The sequence below is a fragment of the Rattus norvegicus genome, chromosome 13 (genome assembly GCF_021556685.1).
Source record: "Rattus norvegicus strain SHRSP/BbbUtx chromosome 13, alternate assembly SHRSP_T2T, whole genome shotgun sequence".
In the NCBI taxonomy this organism is placed as follows: domain Eukaryota; kingdom Metazoa; phylum Chordata; class Mammalia; order Rodentia; family Muridae; genus Rattus; species Rattus norvegicus.
The window spans coordinates 65,916,860-65,937,500 of record NC_141546.1 but is presented as its reverse complement, the minus strand read 5'-3'; the positions used below and the strand labels follow the sequence as shown (position 1 = coordinate 65,937,500).

General features: G+C 42.6%; 1 long non-coding RNA gene, 1 other non-coding gene and 1 pseudogene across 2 annotated transcripts in view; 1 reads left to right on the top strand and 2 right to left on the bottom strand.

Moving 5' to 3' along the window:
* LOC148001672 (uncharacterized) overlaps window positions 1–7,475 on the bottom strand; it is a 10,531-nt gene extending 3,056 nt beyond the window's left edge. The window contains exons 1-2 of the long non-coding RNA XR_015636361.1: window positions 7,239–7,475; window positions 3,856–4,166 (exon numbers count right to left, since the gene is read on the bottom strand). This is a non-coding gene — a long non-coding RNA (uncharacterized LOC148001672). The remainder of the gene's footprint in view (window positions 1–3,855; window positions 4,167–7,238) is intronic.
* On the top strand, window positions 6,776–6,882 carry LOC120096450 (U6 spliceosomal RNA). Its single transcript, XR_015636443.1, has one exon. It is a non-coding gene; the product is annotated as a U6 spliceosomal RNA (small nuclear RNA).
* A 2,741-nt stretch (window positions 7,476–10,216) lies between the features above and the next one.
* Window positions 10,217–12,888, bottom strand: LOC148001671 (large ribosomal subunit protein uL30 pseudogene; annotated as a pseudogene).
* Between the last annotated feature and the right edge of the window lie 7,753 nt (window positions 12,889–20,641).

The following is a 20,641-nucleotide window of genomic DNA, read 5'->3' as shown; positions in this document are numbered from 1 at the left end:
ATAGGATCAAAGCAATGGCCGGACGACATGAATGTCACCCTAACAGAACATATAAGCCAACTTAGGTGTTTTGCAGGCTCTAGAATATGCCTAGATGTTGAGAATTGAGGGCAGTTATCTTGAAGAGTGTAGCCATGAGTTTAGAGTTGGAGTCCAGACCTAAGGTTGCACCTAACCCTTCCCCCCGATGATTAGGAGCTCTTTAGGAAGGGAGGAATGTGTTACTTCTTCTTAGCCACTTTGAGAATTGCTGATCCATAAATAGGAATCCACAGAATACTGTTTTAGGATTCTGGCTAGGCTTCACATCTCTGAGAGTTGACTTGGATTCATTTATTTCAGTGATGAGTGCTAAGAATATTGCTGATTATGTATATATTTAAGCTTAAAACAACAGAGATTTATTATCTTACTCTTCCTTCCTTCCTTCCTTCCTTCCTTCCTTTCTTTCTTCCTTCCTTTCTTTCTTTCTCTCTTTCTTTCTCTCTTTCTTTATTTATGTGTTTGGGTGATTGGTTTGCACCCATGCCTGGTACCCATCAAGCCACAGAGGGCATCAGATCTGAGACTGGGGTTACAGATGGGACAACAGTGCTAGAGATCAAGTCTTGGTCCTCTGGAAGAGCAGCCAGGGCTGTTAATAGCTGTGTCGTCTCACCAACAGTTTCCGAGGATTGGGAATCTAGACGCAGCTTAGCTGAAAGGTTTTAATACTCTTCGTACCAGTACAGTTGCTGTAGTTGAGGATGGCATGGGATTCCCCACTGTGCTCAACTGGTTTTTTTTTTACAAGAAAGCACGAGTTTGCACTGGAAAACATGTGGAAAGTGGGTAATATCTCTGATACGGAAACCAAAAGACTTTTACATAAAGAACCGCTTGCACTGTGAAATCCTGAGGCCTATTGTAATTGTTTAAGTTCGGGGATTGAAGAGTTGAGTGGGTATTTAGCTTAAGCCTTCCAACTTTGCAGACAGTGTTGAGGGCTTGAGAAATGAAGCTCGATGTAATACTCTGGAGTATTTCTATTAAGAGTCGTTATCTTTATAATACCTCTTCATGGGAAGATTATTACAGTAGAACATCAGTAAGCTCTCTCTGGACTTTCCAGGCTTACAGTTAACAAAGACAAGATAATAGGCCAGCAGTGAAGAAACAGAATGACCAATTCTCAGTCACCCTGGAGCTGTGACTAGGATACAGCACTCAGCACTGAGATCAACCACCGTTGTCCTGCCCACTAGTGGGCTGCTGGGCTGCTGGGCTGCTGGAGTGTTGTGAAGAGTTTCTTTTGAGCCTCAGAGCATTTGGAAAAGATGCTGAAAGTTTTGAGCAGCACACTTAACCTCTCTAAGGACCATTTCTTCTGTACGATGTAACTGATGAGATCAACCTTGCAGGACTATAAAAAGGATCAGATACAACTGTCTCAAGGGATAATCAATAATCAATATCTCACGTCATCATTAGATCACCAGTATGTTTGTTTCTCCAAGGTATTAGCTTCAGAGCCAGTGTACAGTTATTCCCACCTAAGGGAATTCTTGGTTTTCAAAACTCCATGGGTGTATCTGATAGGAAGCAATGGTGGGGAGCAGCAGCCTGCACAGGGGTACCTGGGTGTTAAAAGGTCAGGGTTTCGCATGTTTTTGATACACATCTCCTGAATTAGTATAGAAGGGGACAATCCACATTGTTAGCAAACTACATGAGAGATTCCCACTGACCGTTACAAAATAACCACTTAAGGGTTTCAGAGACCTTCCAAGGTTCATAGACGCCAAGATCAATGAATTCATTTTTTTCTTTTTTCTTTCTTTTTCGGAGCTGGGGACCGAACCCAGGGCCTTGCGCTTGCTAGGCAAACGCTCTACCACTGAGCTAAATCCCCAATCCCTTAATGAATTCATTTTTAACTAGAAGTTTCTAATATTTTTAAAAAAATTTTTTTATTGAAATAGAATTCTATCATTTTTTCCCTTTTTTTCCTCACAGCTACCCTTCCTCAAGTCCCTTCCATGTCTCTCTACACTCAAGTTTATAACCTCCTTTTCTGATTACTATTGCTACAAACACATACACATACATAGATTCATTCATATGTATTTTCATGTATACATGTATGCACAAATATATATAAATATAGTCTACTGAATCCATTTTTGTTGTCATGTGGGATTCTTTTTTTTTTCTCGCTCACTATTCTGCATCCCACAAATAATAGGGGAGATCATTCCTGGGAGAGGTGAATTCTCCCAGTGATCATTAGGTGCCTATAGTTCTTCCTTTAGGGTAGGACCCCTCAAAATTTTCACCTTTCCACATTAATGTGATTATCTATATTGCTGTTGTTCTAGTCTTGTTTATGCAGCCATTTCTAGGAGAGACTATTTCACAGCAGATTTCCTGGTGTTCTGGCCCTTCCTGGAGTTACAGATGCAGGAGCTGTGATGTACGTTTATCAGTTAGAGCTGGGTGACCCAGGGCTGTCAGTCTCTGCATTGAGTCCAGTTGTGGTTTTCTGTGATAGTCTCCATTTGCTATAAAAGGAGGATATTTTCAGGAGGGGCAGTAGCTAACACTTATCTGTGGGTATAAGGACAAGAACAAGAGTATAGTAAAGATTATGATGGTCTAGCAAAGTGGCAATTGCAGACTTTTTTCCTAAGGTCCCTGGCCTCACTAACCCTCAGTACTTGGCTTCATTTCCGGCACCCGGCATATTTCTCTCCTGTTAAGTGGGTCTTAAATTCAATTAGGCGGCTATTGGTCACAGCCAGTGTGTGTCACTTATCACCCCTTATGTACCTCTTGCCACTCTGGTAATTGCCACAGTTCACAGTGTCTCTGACGTGCTTCCCTTGCCTTCTAGAATCATGAGGGCTAGAGCACAGGAAAGAGACTTCCAGGTCAGATCCAGCTCAAATCCCCCAGAGTTCTGTGTTCTGAGTGTGCAGCGCCTTCAACAGTAGAGGCTCACACTCAACTCCAGAGAGGCAACCAACTGTGACATTGGCAATATGTATTGTTTTGGGCGTCACTATAGATCCCATTGGTAAAAACGTTTGTGTAAGACAATCTTGATTAATATAGTTATTTGGGTGATTCTCAGTTAAGCCCTCTTTCTCTCACTCATTTTTCTTTAACAAATCTTTATTTGTTCTGCTTAAGAGATTATATGGTTTGTTTTACATCTAGTTGTAAAATATGTATGGGCATAGCTATGCTAATATGTTATGTGTATCATAAGACAAGATAGAAATTAAAAATTGGTGAGATAAGAAAGTGGTATAGAAATTCCGCTATTTTCTCCTCTAGATCTATGGATCATTTAGGGTATCCCTTCGGATTTATGCTCCCTAGATTGAAGGGCAACTGGTCTACATTGAAATCGATCACTCTGTGTTTTTTGTCTAACCTATTAAGTGGCATTTACAGAATTGTTTCCAAGAGCCAGGCTTGCTTTGGAGTCCAAGGATTCAGTGTTTAGTAAGTGACCAATCTATCACTGAGGTGCCAACATTCCTCCTTGTCATTCCTAGGCTCTGTGGATATAAAGGTTCATGACTTCTTTCTCTGTCAGTAGGGACAGAGTTACATCTACAGTTCAAGGATAGATACAAGGCCAAATGTATAAAGTAAGTGTAGCAAGGTTTAGAGAAAAGTCTAGACTTAGTAAGTCCTAGGAATCTAAACAACGAAGTCAAGAGGCTAAATGAATTTACAGATTTAACCACAGTATTGTCATTGGGTAGGCCATGTGGTAAACCAGGGAGGACAGTGTTTAAAGGACTTGTATGGTTGTCTGGACTTCATTCTCATGGGTCATGTGACATTCTGTAAACATTCACCCACCCAATCTTTTGGTTGTTTCTTCAGAGAAGTTCTCACCACTGCTGACGGTCCCATGGAACTCCAGGCTGGATCAGAGAGCTGTCAATCACTAAGGATTTATTGAGTTCCTGAGGATCTTCAACTTTATCAGCCGGAGACTGGAATTTTACTCCTGCTGACTTCTCTGGAACATGCAGATTTTTCTTCTCCTGACTCTGACAACTGTTCACTTTCGATCTGTCATTTCTACACCCCCACAAGGCTCAGGAGAAGTGACTTCAGTTTGGCTTTGCCTTTTGGCATTTGATTTCCTTTAGCCTTCTTTCCCTCATCTGTAAAATGAAGAGAATGATATTTACTTATGGAAGCATAGTGAATGTTAAACGAGGTGATTTATGTAAACTATGTGCTACAGTTAGAACGCAGCAAAAATTGAATAAATTATTATCACTCAACTTAAATGGCAAACGCAGGCGAGTTCTCGTAACATTTAGCAAATGCAAATGAAGATTCACACAGCCATTTAGAGCTCCATTTTTTAGTATGTAGGGTGAAATGGTAAGACGTTGCCCTAACATTCTCCACTAACAACAGCAAGTTTTAGGACAGGATCTAGCTTTGGTAGTAGATCGCGTTTCTCTTGAATCTCGAGATTCAGTTGAGGATGAAAAATATCGTATGGGACAGAAGGAAACTTTTGGCTCCATGTTAGACTGTCCAGGTTTAAGACTGTTTCTCCAAGTAAGACTAAACATTTAATAGACATGAAACCAAATAGAGAAAGTGTTGTTAGTCTGCTCATGAAGTAATGAGTGTAGTTTCTGTCTCTGAGCGCTGATCTCAACTTTTCAATTATATGACACAAATCTTAGGCTAATATTTAATAACGGTTAATTTATTCTTGTCATACACAATATAGACAAAGAACCACAATGGTCATGTAATGACTCATGATGCAGTGGATAGCATTTCTTCATCCTGCATTGCACAGGGATGGTGTGACTACTCTAACATGCTTCAGCTGGTGGCAGCTTACCTTCAGAATGGGTTTATAGCTTAAAAAAATGACCAAAGGACTCACCAACACTTAGCTTGGAGTGATTTTCACATGAATTCTTTTCCTTAAATGTTATTAAATTCAAACCTCAAGCCAGGAGTGGTGGGTAGTACTTGCCTGTCATCCTAGCAGTTTGGAGGCTGAGGCAGGAGGAGTACAAGTTTGAATTCAGGCTGCATTATATATAGAGAGACCTTGTTTCAATACACACATAAACACACACACCAACACACACACCAACACACACACCAACACACACATACATACATATTCACACACAAACACACATACAAACACACACATACACTCATATACACACATACACAAACACACACACAGAAACACACAATCACACATACATAAACATATACACACGCATAGACACACATACACACATATACACACACAGAAACACACACAATCACACATACACAAATATATACACACGCATACACACACATACACACATATACACACAAACACACACACATACACACACATACACACATATACACACACATACACACAATACACACACATACACACACATACACACATATACACACAATACACACACATACACACATATACACACATACACACACATACCTAAATACAAACACACAGAAATACACACACATACACACATATACACACACAGAAACACACACATACACAAACACACAACACAAATACACACACACACACACAGAGATATAAATATTATGACAAACTGATGTTGAAACCAACCTGTCTTTGTTCAGACAGGAAAGAGCTCATCTCTATGCCCCGGCAAGGCGCATGCCTATCTTCATTGTCACAGCAGAGACCGCAGCGTTCTCAGCTCTGGCCTTTATTTCTCACACCTTAGCTTCTTTCCACTTATCTGACTCCTCGCTTAATTGTTTGTTGTTGTGTTGTTCAGAGGGTATCAACGTGTGATAGGATGAGGTTAATGTGAAACACTAGGTTGGATGTGGGAGCAGAACCTGGCATTTCTAGGTCCTCAGTGGTGGGTTGGACCCGATGTCTACTGCATATCTTTAGTACCATGTACAGTTACCTCTACTCTTAGTGAACACTCACATTGGGATCCATGCCTGGGGAAGGTGCTTATTTCTCCTTTTCACCCACATTGTGACTTAGATTAAACATCCCTAAGGGATATAATTAATTATTTGAACCAACTCATATTTTAAAAGACATTCTAAAAATGTTTGAAGAGACAGACTAGTTGATTAATATATTAGACCCTATCAGCTCCAGACTCATAGGACTTTAAGTGAAGAAAGCCCACAAGTACTAATCTGTCTTATGACTTGTAAACACTGTGTAGAGATAAATATTTTGTTATCAAAATAGGGGACACGTTAACAGAAATAAAACAAAAAACTGGGATTGGGGATTTAGCTCAGTGGTAGAGCTCTTGCCTAGCAAGTGCAAGGCCCTGGGTTCGGTCCTCAGCTCAGAAAACAAAAACAAAAACAAAAACAAAACAAAACAAAAAAACCCCCAAAAACCAAACACACAAACAAAATACCAGCAAGGCGTGCTGGTTTGAATATGTTTGTCCCACAGGAAGTGGCAGTAATAGGAGGTACGGCCTTATTGAAGGAGGTGTGGCTTTGTTGGAGGAAGTGTGTCACTGTGGAGGAAAGGCTTTGAGGTCTCATATTTACGCTCAAGTCTGGCCAGTGTGATCCAGAGCCTTTTCCTGGCTGCCCTCAGAAGACAGTCCCCTCCTGGCTACCTTCAGATCAAGATGTAGAGCTTTCTAGCACCATGTCTGCCTACGTGCTTCATGCCACGATGGTAATGGACTGAACCTCTGAACCTGCAGGCCTGCCCCAGTGAAACGTTTTTCCTTTATAAGAGTTGCCTTTGGTGCTCGCTTCGGCAGCACATATACTAAAATTGGAACGATATAGAGAAGATTAGCATGGCCCCTGCATGAGAATGATGTGAAAATTCATGAAGCGTTCCATATTTTTTAAGAAAAGAGATAAAAAAAAGAGTTGCCTTGGTCATGGGGTCTCTTTATGGCAGCGAAACTCCACTGAGACAGCAGGTACTAGCTGAGAGTGAAAATCATGAAAACAGATTCCAGAACTATCCGTGTTTGTAGAGAGAAGTCATATCCTAGAAACGTGGATATGCTAGAAACACACAGCCTAGAGCGACAACTTTAGCATTCATAATTACAAAGAAGTAAACGCAAACATGTTATTATAGGAGGAAGAAGGAAGAAGTGTGAGGGAGCTCAGAGTGGCAGAAGAATGTGGATGGTATTCACTTCTGCACTTTCTCCATCTCTGTACATACGTTTCCATAAGCTTCCCCCACAAACCTGCATCTGTTTCCCGAGAGGTTGCCAGTGAATTTCCCTTCTTCAGGCTTTCTTCCTCCAGATAGATATGACCTATGACACACTGACGGCTTTGCTTCGGAAACTCTCTTTTCAGCTGGATGGTGTCACCATTGAGCAGTTTTCTGCAGCTCTCTTCCCTCTTCCTTGTCTTCCTTCCTTCTTTTCCTTTTTAAAATACCAATGCTCAATATTCCGTACCTGGCCTCTTTAAACATTGCAGGAAGTCATAAAAGTAAAATATGAATAAAACCACACACGTGTGTGGCAGGTATTGTTAATTGATCTGGGCAATTTTTTCTAGGCCCAGATGTTATCCTAGAACTCTAAGAGGTAGTCCAGACAGACGCTGTCTGATCAGAGCTTGCCTGTAGAATTCTTCATTTGTATTCTAGTTTCAAATATACGGCTTGGGAAGTTCATCTGTAGTTAGGACGTTAAACAACAAACACTTGGGCTCTGTTTTCCTAAGTGTCTTTAGCACCACATGCACTTTCACAGCGCTTGAACAGCATAGTGTAGTTAGGGTTGGATAAATACTTGATGAAAAAAAGGCCACGATGGAGAAGTAACAAACTATCCACCATGATGGGATGGGTCTTGAAAACTAAGTGCAATTAAAATGGCAGTGTAGTGAGCATAGAGAATGAGATTAGTGGCTTTCAACATCTGTGTGTGTTTTAATCAATCAGTCAATTAGTTAATTAATAGAGACACAGTGTCTCAGGTTTCTATTGTTGTGGTAAAACCATGACTGATCACAATTTTGGGTGGGAGAGGTTTCTTTTGTCTTATACCTGTAGGCAACAATCTATCACCGAGAGAAGTCAGGGCGGGAACTCAAGCAGGGCAGGAACTCAAGCAGGGCAGGAACCTGGAGACAGAAACTGGAGCAGAGGCCACAGAGGAGGAGGGGTGTTTCTCACCGGACTGCTCCCAGCTCAGTTTGCTTTCTTACAAATTCCAGGATGACCTGACTTGTCCGCTTAGGCGAGGCCCCGTGCATAGTAGGCTGGGCCTTTCTACATCAATCGTTAATGAAGAAAATGCTCTGCAGTCTTGCCTACAGGCTATCTGGATGGAGTCATTTTCTCAACTTCCTCTTCCTAGATAACTTCAGCTGCTGTCTGTTGACAGAAAAGAAAACCAAAGAACGAAAATCATCATCATCATCATCATCAGCAGCAGCAGCAGCAGCAGCAGCAACAAACCCCAAAACAACAACCAACCAACCAAATGAACCAAAAAACCAACCCCCCCACCAAAAACAAACCAAAACAAAAAACCCAAACAACAACGACAACAACAAAAATCTAACCAGGACACAGGATAACACTATGTAGCCCTTGCTGGTCTGGAGCTCTGTGTAGACTGGGGTGGCCTAGACCTCCTCCGAGCTCTCCCCATCTCTGCCCGTTGAGTATTAAAGGTTTGTGCCACCAGCCCTGGCTAGAGGTCAGCTTATTTTGAAAAAGAACATTTCTGAACAAGGATGCTTTTCTGGACAGTATTTCAAGACCGTAGCTGAGGATGTAACATACTCTGCTTAATGGCAAGGTCCCCAGCAAGGTGTGGGGGCTTGGTTTGGGGTTGAAGCTTTGGTAATAGACCGGACCAGTTGGATATTTTGCCCCAAAGTTGTAAATCCCAATCCAGGGCCAGTAAGAATGGGCTATGCGTAGCCAAGGCCAACATAGCACCAGATACTGTGCTCTGCCACCTTCTACTGACATTTTGTCTTCAGGAATCAGGTCTCTAGCCTGACCTTTTCCCTAAAATTTAATAAATGATTTCTAAGAGATTGTTGGCAGAGATGCTTCTAATGAAATGGTTCTTTATATGAGTAGGGTGAAGGATTACAAACGCAGCATTTTTCCTTCCTCATTTTGGTTTCAGATCGTTATATAACACTATGGCATTATTGTCTAAACTTTATTTATATGCCACCATAACCATTTTTTCTACAGTCCTAGAAAGCACAAGACTAAGTACTTACTGTTACAGTTCTGTGTTCCCAAAAGTGATTAGCTTGCACAATTTCTTTTTTCATTACTTTGTGTGTGTGTGTGTGTGTGTGTGTCTGTGTGTGTATGTGTCTGTGTGTGTGTATGTGTATGTGTGTGTGTATGTGTATGTGTGTGTATGTGTGTATGTGTATGTGTGTATGTGTGTGTATGTGTATGTGTGTGTATATGTGCATGTGTGTGTATATGTATGTATGTGTATGTGTGTATGTATGTGTGTGTCTGTGTATGTGTTGTGTGTGTATGTGTGTATGTGTATGTGTGTATGTGTGTGTATATGTGTATGTGAGTATATGTGTGTGTATGTGTGTGCATGTATATGTGACTGTGTATGTGTGTGTATGTGTGTGTATGTATATGTGACTGTGTGTGTGTGTATGTGTGTGTGTGTATGTATGTGTGTATGTATATGTGTGTATGTGTGTGTTACCTACAGCTTTGTACATCTTGGGCAGTACTTAATCATTGAGCCTCATCTCCGGAGAATTTTCTAGAACAGCATTAATTATTATTATTATTATTATTATTATTATTATTATTATTATTATTATCTTGGTGACAGATCACTTAATAAATATTTTTAGCTTCATGGATTGTTCTGTTTCTTCTGCAAATCACCTCTGCTGATGTGGCAAAATGTTGCTGTTACCATAAAACTTCATTTAGAAAAATAAGTGTGGGTCTTTGTTTGTCCCAGAGGCCATAGTTTTACTGTCTTACTCAAGTTGTGCGACTTTCTTTCAAAAACTTATTTCTAAAAATTTCACACAAAAATATTTATTTTTAAAATTTCTATACGAAATGTATTACTAAGATTCAAAACCTATTACATGTTGAGTCTATTCCCACACTCCTCTGCCCTTCTTTATGTACCCCCCGCTGCTCCCGATGGCCCCCTTTACCAGATTATAAAGATACCACGGGCAACACCTTAGTTCATCGTCTAATAAGCCTGTTTATCTGGTCGTCCCTGTTGCCAGCAGCTCTGCTTTCTACAAAGCGAGGTGTCTTTTTCTTCATTCCACCTCATGGGAAAGATAGTTTGAAGGGCCACAGGAAGTTATTTGCTTCCTTGAAGCGTTTCCCAACTGTATCGACCTCATGAGTTAGATCCTCCATGCAGATGGTGCCAAATCTACCAAGAGATCGAGCAATCAGGGAATTATCTGTGAGGCAATCTGCTTTTTATTGATTTTGCCATAGCCTCGCCTGTAGATGAGCGCATTTACTGACTTCAGGCTGGGGTACCCTCATGCATTGTACGGTTCCACAGTCCTCAGCATGTTAACTGAAGCCTTGCCGAGCTTAACGAAGGCGCCATGGAGGATCTGCCGAGGACGTAGCAGGTGCAATACCTTGCGCACCTTTGGGCTAACTCCATTGACACCTCGGATTCTGATGACAAACGCCAATTTTGGTTCTGCGTGCACAGAGAGGTTCCCAGCTTTCCTTGCCGTCCTAGCCTTGCGAATCTCAGTTGCCGTCTCATAGATGAGCTTCCTCCTTGCCTTTCGTGGTGTCTTCAGGGCAAGCTTCTTCCTCAGGCGCCTCACCTTCAACTCTGCGAAATTCCTTCGTTTTTTCTAGGGGTTTCTGGCACAGTGGCCACCTTCCTTTTCCTCTCTGGTACAGCCTCCACGGTTCCAGCCGGAAAAGGAGCCAATTAGTTCTTTTAAAATGTTATGAAATACCCTTTCATCCACCTCTGGATTATTTTCTAGTCTTATTACTTGTGTATTTATTTTTGTATGTGGTGCGAGCATGCATGTCTGTGTGTGTGCGTGTGTGTGTGTGTGTGTGTGTGTGTGTGTGTGTGTGTGTGTGTGCGCGCGTGCCATTTCCCTGGTCCCTAGGGGTTGTTTTTTTTTTTTTTAATTTGCATCTCTTTCCTCTTTCCTTCACCTCCCAGTTCCGGGATTGCAGCTTACAGCTATGCATTCCCAGGCAAGCCTGGTAGAGGTAGAGGCTGCTTTGGAGGTTGGAGTAACTTGCAGGCCAGATAGAAGGTCTGAACTTCACACTTTCCTTGGAGAGTTTGTTAGATGTTCTGTAGCAAAGACCATCCAGTCACCGGACAGCTGTCTGTCCTTCTTGGACAGGTTATTCCAGATCTTAATTTCTTTCTGACACTTCCTGCCCCCCTCCCCGGGGGGGAGATTTTAATCTTTACTCATTTCGCCTACCCAGTCCATTGGTTCCTTTTCCTCTGACTACTTTTCGAAGGGAGGGAGAGATAGGTTAGAATTTTCTGTTTGACCCCGGTTGTGAACACAGTGGTTGTCAGGTGGGGGAGGGGTTAGTAGCCCCTGCTGATGCCTCCTCTAATTCTGTCTGTTTTCAATCCTGTCTTCAGCAGAAGCTGAGACCTCTCGGTTTTTGCTAATGGTGGTGGTTTCCTCTTTGGCTCCTCCCATGGCTTCTCTGTGCATTTCAGAGCAGGAGATGTGGTGACCGACGACAGAAGAAGTTCAGACTTCTGGAGGCCAAATCTTGGGCTCAGATTTGTGCTTCAGTTCCCAGATCTAAAATGGAAATAACGTTTAAAAAGGATGTTATACAGTTCAATGAAGGAACATATGAAGTCCTTAGAATAATGCCTGCTTTTTAATTACAGGCCTCAAACTTTCTGAGCAGCCCAGGATGAACTTGAACTTCCGATCCTGGTTTGACCTCCCGAATGCTGGGAGTGGAGGCATGTGAGGGTCTCTGCAAACACAAGTCTGGCAGAGTAACAATCCACGTGAGTCAAGGAGGAAATACGGTCCAATGTGATTTAGTTAGCTGATGCTGGTTCAAACGGCTAAAGTCACACACTGGGCGGGTTGTTGTAGGCATATTTAAATATGGTACAATTTGGAGAAAAGTTTGCTGGTATAACACAATCCTCACAAAAGGAGACCTATTTACAATGAAGTTCTTCTAAAAGTATGTGTCACTTCCTCCAGGAAGGTGGCTTCTAGAGATAGGCTACCTGTGTTATCTTTAGGGCACAGAGGAGGATCTGGTGTGGTCTCAGTCATAAGGCTATCACAGAGGTCATCTGGGCTATTAGCCTCCTTCAGTCCTGGCTGTGGGAGCTTGGGGGAGCCCCAGGCCATACAGATAATGCTAAGGCCATCTAGACTATTAGGTATCCTAGTTCTGGTTGTGGAGGCTTGGCACTCAGATAACACAGATCACCAGCCTCTTATCCACCTCCGTGCCCAGGCTTCTGGGTTGAAAACCAGGCTATACATGTTGTTGAAGGAGCATTCGTGTGCTTAGCATGCCTGCTTTCCCTCGTATTTTGATCCGGGAGCACAAGGTTTGTGTTCCTTTTGGTTTTTTTTTTTTTTTTTCTTTTGGAGCTGGGGACCGAACCCAGGGCCTTGCGCTTCCTAGGTAAGCGCTCTACCACTGAGCTAAATCCCCAGCCCCCCCCCTTTTTTTTTTGTTTTTTGTTTTTTGTTTTTTTTTTTTTTTTGTTCTTTTTTTTTCGGAGCTGGGAACCGAACCCAGGGCCTTGCGCTTCCTAGGTAAGCGCTCTACCACTGAGCTAAATCCCCAGCCCCAAGGTTTGTGTTCCTAACATCAGCATAGGCCATCTCGCCCAGGTCAGCGCTGTTCATTTACGCTTTTATTATTATTCTAATTTTAAATCACATCTCATTTACCTATCACGGGCGTGTTTACATGCATGCTACGGAGAACAGCTTATAGGAGTGGGTTCTTTCCATCTCCCACGTGGAGCCTGGGTATCAAAAATCAGGTTGTGAGGCTTGGTGGCCAGCGCCTTGACCAGCTGGGCCAACTCATCAACCCTATCTTCACTGTTGTCCTCACGTGGTTTTGACTTTCGTTTTTTCAGACGTTGGGATATTTAATTCAGCCTTACTGTCTCTTTGCTGTGGTACTTTGTTTAAAATTTAAACTTCAATATTTATTTATTTATTTATTTTGGTTTTTCAAGACAGGATTTCTCTGTGTAGCTCTGGCTGTCCTGGAACTCACTCTGCAGATCAGGCTGGCCTCCAACTTAGAGGTCTGCTTGCCTCTGCCTCCCAAGTGATGGGACTCAAGGTGTGCGCCACCGCTGCCCGGCCAGTTTTCATTTTGTAAGCTAAAACATACCTTCCTCCCTCCCTTTCTGTCCTCCCACCCTTCTCATTTACCATTCGCCTCATAAATTCATGGCCTCTTTTCCTTTAACTGTTATTGCTACACACACACACACACACACACACACACACACACACACACACACCACACATACACACACACACACATACATACACACACACCACACACACACACATACATACACAAATACACACCCCACACATACACACACATACATACACACACACACCACACACACACACACACACTACATACACACACACATACATACACACACACACCACACATACACACACACATACATACACACACACACACCACACATACACACACACACACATACACACACACCACACATACACACACACACACCACACATACATACACACACACACCACACATACATACACACATACATACACAAACACACACCACACACACACACACCACACATACACACACACACATACACACACACCACACATACACACACACACCACACACACACACCACACACACACACCACACACACACACCACACACACACACACACATACACACACACATACACACACACACACAAATACAACTTGCTCAGTCAATTAGTATTGCTCGTATGTGTATGATTACTATACTGACTAATTGGTATTGATAACCAATTTGGGGCTTATGCCTGGGAGAGAAGATTTATCCTGCTCTCAGTGTTCCTTGGCTGCAGTATTCTTTGTCTATGGCTGGGGTCTCTATAAGTTTTCCCCCTTCCATGTTGGTTTGCCCATTGGGGTTGTGCACAAGGTTTGGTCTCGACATCCATATTGCTGAAGCCTACCTGTTGTTTCTAGGGAATGCAATCTCGCAGCAGAAGAACTGGTCCCCTGGCTCTTACAATGTTTCCACCTCTTCTGTTAAGATGTCTCTTGAGCTTCAGATGCAGGAGTTGTGGTGCAGACGTAACGGTTGATGCTGGGACACCCCATGATCAGATGTTCTCTGCCTTTTGACGAACCGTGGTTTTCTGTAATGGTCTCCACTTGTTGCAAAGAGAAGTTTCTTCGATGAGGGATGGAAATATTTATTTGTGGGTGAAAGGATAAATATTTAAAAATGTAATTAGGAATTGGGCTGGTTTGGAAGGTTAGGTATAAAGTTCTTCTCTAAGATCCATGGGTAGTTGGTTAGATTTCCAGTAAAAGACATGACTTCTCTCTTTTTGAGTAGACCTCACATCCAAATAGACATGTGCTGGCTACTGCCAAAAAAATAAAGAGTACCACTACTGCACACTCAGGGATATAGTGGCATGCTGATTGTTCTTTAGTTCCTAGGGATCATAGGTAAGTAGGACTGTTGGAAGCTTGCATACAACCTTTCCAAGTCACTATGAAAGCTAGTGTTCAGGGAGGAGGCTCTCGGGTCAGATCCAGCTTGGGTCTTCTAAGTCCTGTGTGCAATAGGAATGGTGTCTTCAACAATAGAAACTTATTAGCCCTGAGAGACAACCAAGGACAACGGTGATAGCCTGTATTGTTGTTTGGGGGCATCTCTTGGACTCCCATGACCAATAACCCAACTTTTTGAAGTTCTATAATAATTTGTTATTAAGAATTAAACCTAACGGCCAGATGTGGTGCCACGTGACTCTTGTTCCAGGACTAAGGACACGGATGCTGAAAGATTGCTGAGGGTCAAGACCAGGATACTCTACATAAGGAGTTCCAGGCCAGCCAGGAGAATATAGTCTGTCTTAAAACACTGAACAAAAGAAGTCATACCTAAAATCCAATTAGTAAGACTTCATCTTAATAAATGGTAGCAGCATTGGAGAGGAAAAGGGGCCATTAGTAAATTTAATACAGGAGCAGGGGAGAAAGGACTAGCTTGCCCTTCTGTTTATAAATAAAATGAATTCATGTTTAGCAGTGTGTAGCCTTGATCACTCACTCTGCTGCCTTGGCTGCTCTATAATTTGTAGGATTTCGGAATATATCCTTTCCAATCCTATTGTGTGCCTCCCATGGTCTCCTCTAAACCCTTCTTCCGGTGTTGTCTCGGTTACAGATGTCTGCTCTTGTATCTTGCTACCTGGTTTGATGTTTGCATAGACTTCTCCATTCTTCTCTGTGTGAAGGGATCCTTTACACTCCCAACTGTAAAAGGACTTGTTATTGCTTGCTCATGCTGTGGCCCAAGATCTTGAGCACAGGCATGTTTTAGTTTGATTCAATTGGGTGGCTTAGCATAAAGGGGTCCTATTCAAATGGAGCATTCTAGTTCCTTGGAAACCTTTGGATTTTTTTCAACAAGAGGAGTTGGCATTATGGACTGGCTCAATTTCCAGAGGATTATTTATAATTCTTGCTTCTGCATTCTATTATGGTATGAATGCTTTTTAAAATCTATTTCTCACAAAATGAAAATAAACAATTCTACTTCAATAATACCATCATTGTTCAGTGGGATGGAATGACAGTTAAATTATATACTTTGCTTTTCTGGTTAAATAAAAATCAAATAGAAAATCCATTTATCTTAGTCTTTGACAAATATATTCTCCAGGAGGCTTACGCAGTCTTCCCCCTCAATATTAAAAGGAGAACATAAATATAAGAGTCTGTACTGACCTGAGGAGTCAATCTGAAAATTAACAAAATATTTGATGTCAGTTTGTTTCCTGCTAAAATTGGATTTTTCTTTTCATGAAAGAAATCACTTCTTAAGTTCTGATTAATTGAAGGTTTGATATTTTTTTTCCCCAGCTCTTGTTTGTGAGTTACCACACCACAGGGTGTGACCAAAATACATGCTCCGTGTGAGTCACTGTGGTCCACGAGGTCAGTTACATAACAGTGAGGATGTCCAAGTTTCTGTGTAGACGGGCTACGTGGGAAACAGATGAGGAGGAGAGGCTTCAGTCATGTCTCCTGTATTCACACAAACACGGTTTTAAAGAGAAAGTGGAAACACTGGCCACCTGCTTTGATCCACTGCTGAGGTGGTCTCTCGGGTGTCCACAGGAATAAAACAGGGACAAAACAGACTGCTGGTTACTACTACGAAGATTTGAAAATGAGATCTGCCTTAATTTCAAGAGTGTGTCTGTGTGTCTGTGGATGGGTATGGCAAGTGAACACAGGCTCCCCTGGAGACCAGATGCTTTGCATTCTCCTGGAATTGGACTTTTAGGCTGTCCTGAGTTGCCTGATGTGGGTGCTGGGAACTGAACCCTGGTCTTCTCAAAGAGCAATATGTGCTTTTAACTGCTGAGCCATCTCTCCAGTCCTTACTATGCAGAATTACCAAGCATTTGAGATATTAAAAATCCTTTACAAAATTATGTTTTAGCTAAAATGCAGCACAATGGTAGACGACTTACCTAGTGTGCTGGATAGTTTTATGATGACTTGACACAAGCTGAAGTTGTCTGAGAGGAGAGAAAGTCAATTGAGAGAATGCCTTCCTAAGATTGGGCTGCAGGCAAGATCGCAAGGCATTTTAAGAAAATTAGTGATTGACGGGGAGGGCCCGGCCCATTTTGGGTGGAGCCATCCGTGGGCTGGTGGTCCTGGGTTCTATTTAAAAGCAGGCTGAGCAAGCCACGAGGAACAAGCCATTAAACAGCACCCTTCCATGGCCTCAGCATCAGTTCCTGCCTCCAGGTTCCAGCCCCGAGTGAATCCCTACGCTCACTACTTTTGATGATGAACAATTGAATGGAACTGTGAGCAAAATAAGCCCTTTCCTCCCCACGTTGCTTCCGGTCCTGCCATTTCATCACAACAACAGTAACCATAACTAGACACGTAGTATGAGCAAGACTTCTATTCCTGGCGCTGAAAAAACAGTTCGTATTAAAGGATCTTGCCCTGTGCCATCACAGTTCTGAAAATGGTCTAAGCCTTAGTAACTTCCTGCTGTGTGAGAACCATTGCCCCTTCTGAACTGAGTCACTAGAAAACAACCACCACTTATTGCCGCTCTGGAGTCCACAGGTCAGTGGGTTCCTCCGCTGATAGGAGGACTAGGCGTACCTTATAAGGCTTTCCTATTGACTATGGTCAACAGGCAGGGTGTCTGCTTGTTGGTTTGTTTTGGCGGGGCCTTAATCATATGCCTGTCAGTCAGTTGATTGTAGGCTGTCTGGGCTGTGCATTGCTCATCGGCCGTCAGCAGGCTGACGTAGACTTATTTATACGGCAGCAGTAGGAGGGTCAGAGGGAGAGTGGACAGAAGTGTGCCCAGCTTCTGGGAAAATACCTCTCCCGCTACACCCTGTTAATGGGGAAAAAAAACCTCATAGAAACAATCCATCCAAGGGTTGGGAAAATAGACTGGTGGAAGTGGCAAAGTTATACTGAGAGGGAGTTGATTTGTTGGAGGGTGGAAATCATCATTATTTGGTAATCTACTATAAAGCATGGAGTCTTTCCTGTGTTTGTGTTTTATATGTTTAGTAAATGGGTGCACGTTTATAAATAATCTTATACCATCAAAGAGAGCATAGAAGACATGCTAAAATACTATTTATTGTATGCTCTTGAACATTGAGTTCTTCAGTTACACACTAATGGGGGCAGAGGCTGTAGGCCCATTGGTAGAGCCTACCATGCCTAGTATGCACAGAGCCCCGGGTTTGTTCCCCAGCACTGCAGGAAGTGAGTGTGATGGATTTGTGTAAGACTAGCACTTGGGAGTAGGAAGATCAGAAGTTCAAGGGTATCCTCAGATACAGAGGGAGTTTGAAGCCAGCCTTGGCTGCAGGAAACAAAACAAAACAAAACAACCCCAACAACAACAAAAAACAAAACAAAACAAAACAAAACAAAATAAAACCCCATAAAACAAAAGCAGCTCACAATTATACATTTGCCATTTACTTGTTCAGGAAAGTTTTCTCCTACAGGATTACAACTTATCTATGTAATCTTTTGTTGATAGAAATTTAAATTCTTACCTTTGGGGGCGGTGTGGACAGGGATTGTCCACACATTGACAATGAGCATGTCTACACACAACGGTGTGTGTGGATTTGTGAAGCTACTGTAGGGACATTTGTTGTTCTGTTCTCTTCGTTTGCTTTTTTGAGACAGGATCGTTCCATGTGGTCATGCTTTGAAAGAATCCTTCTGCTTCAGCCTCCATAAGTAGTGGCCTTAGAGGCATGGTCCATTATATCTGGCTACCTAGGTACACTTCCTTAAAATGGATCTATTTGAGTCTAGGATCTATATACTCTTAGGCTTACTAACTATTGACAAATTGTTCTCCAAAGTAAATAGCCCAGTTTAAAAGCCCAACTGGTCCTCTGAGACATCCATGATGACCACAACATTGCGAGTCTGAGGTCCACATCAAAAAAAAAAAAAGCCCAACTGTGGTAGAGAGTAGCTTCGTTTTCTCCTTATCCTTACAAATGAGGCTTTGTTTTATTAGTTCTTAAACTTTCTGTGTGGGGCTGTGGGGTGTGTGTGGGATGTATGAGTGTGGGGAGTGTATATGGGGGTGTGGGGGGTGTGGAGATGTATAGGGTTTGGAAGGGGTATGTGTGTGTGTGTGTCTTTGTGTGTGTCTGTGTGTGTGTGTGTCTTTGTGTGTGTCTGTGTGTAGGTATGTGGGGATTTAGGGGGTAGAGTGTGAACCCAAGGCCTTGCCCACACTAAGCAAGTGCTTTGCCATTGAGCTGCACCTGCAGACATAGGCGCCATCCCTCTAGTTCTTGCTGTCAGTTGAGCATGTTTCATAGGCTCAGAAAAATAATCCTCTTCTGTGAGTGATACAACGTTCACATTATTGGCTATCTTTTCTTTTCCACTTTACGGTTATCTGAAGAAAACATAAACACTGGAATTCAATCAGTCCTTTGGTTATGTCTCTCAGCTTTTAGATTGTGGCATGTCATTTAATTTTGTTTATTGGGCCTTCTGTTATGCACATGCTTTTTAAATATAACTATAGCAACTCTGTCAGTATTTTCCTTCCTGGTTTGTACATATTTTGTTTTGTTTATAGAAATCTCATACCAGGATGTCACAAATTATTTTCTTAGAAAGTTTAGGGCTGGAGAGGCAGCTCAGCCGTTAAGAATCTTTGTTCTTGAACAAAGCTTATAAGAGATAGAGATCAGCTGAACAGTGTACTGGAGGAAAAGTCTTCCAGGTAGAAGAAAGTGTTCATGGCAAGATGCTAAAGCAGGCATGTTTGGGGAATAGCAAGGAGACGGGTGAGACTGAAGTAGAGAGGTCACGGGAAGTGACCAGGAGCCTCAGTGCTTGGTGAGCAATGGGGAAGATGTTGGCGTTTGCTCCGTGTGAGATGAGAAGTCATTCCAAAGTCCTGCCTAGAATTACGGTGTGATCTGACCCAGGTGTGAAAGGAATCAGGTTGGTTCCCATCCTTATAGCCATCTGTGTGGAGTAAGTATAGGGTCAGGGACTGGCAATGGCACTGTTCAATAGTGGAAGCAAGGGCATGAAAAATGGATCCACCTCTAAGATATACCCATCCAGGGTGCAGCTTGTGACCCAAGAGCATCTGTGGGTATGAGAGGTGGCTGCATTCTGGGTGGATGGATTACAGAGGTGGAGTTAGCAGGGCTTCTAATGGGGTGGTTGCTGCGATGAAAGAGAGAAGAGTCAAGGATGACACTAGGGTGTTGGCAACTGCCATAGGTAACTCCTATTAATTGGTTTGGGAAAGGTGATTGGAGGAACAGGTTTGCGATGTCTATTAGACACCGAGCGATGAGTCTGGAACCTAGGGAGAGGCCCATGGTGGAGTTAGGGATTTGGGAGTCACTGGGTATACCTGGTGTTTAAAATGTGGAGAAAAGGTGAGCTCATCGAGAGAGAGAAGGAGGGGGAGGGGGGAGGGGGAGGGGAGGGGAGGGGGAAGGGGAGGAAGAGAGAGAGAGAGAGAGAGAGAGAGAGAGAGAGAGAGAGAGAGAGAGAGAGAGAGAACTAGTGTTGAAAGGCTAAGCTTCTTGTTAAACCCAAGAAACATAAACCTCGGGAAACTAAACCTGGTAGTATGAACGATTCTGTAAATATCCTTTAAAAATCCACTGAATTTTAAGACACATTAACGTGTACATTATGCCTCAATTTAACAGCCATTTAAGAAAAAGTAAGATGGTAAAAATTTCCCATGGTGGAAACGGCAGTGGTTGTGACGAGTGTAACCAGCCAAGTGAGAACAGGGGTCAGTTGTGAAGGGAAGAGGCGAGAAGCCAGAGGAGTGTTCTGGTAA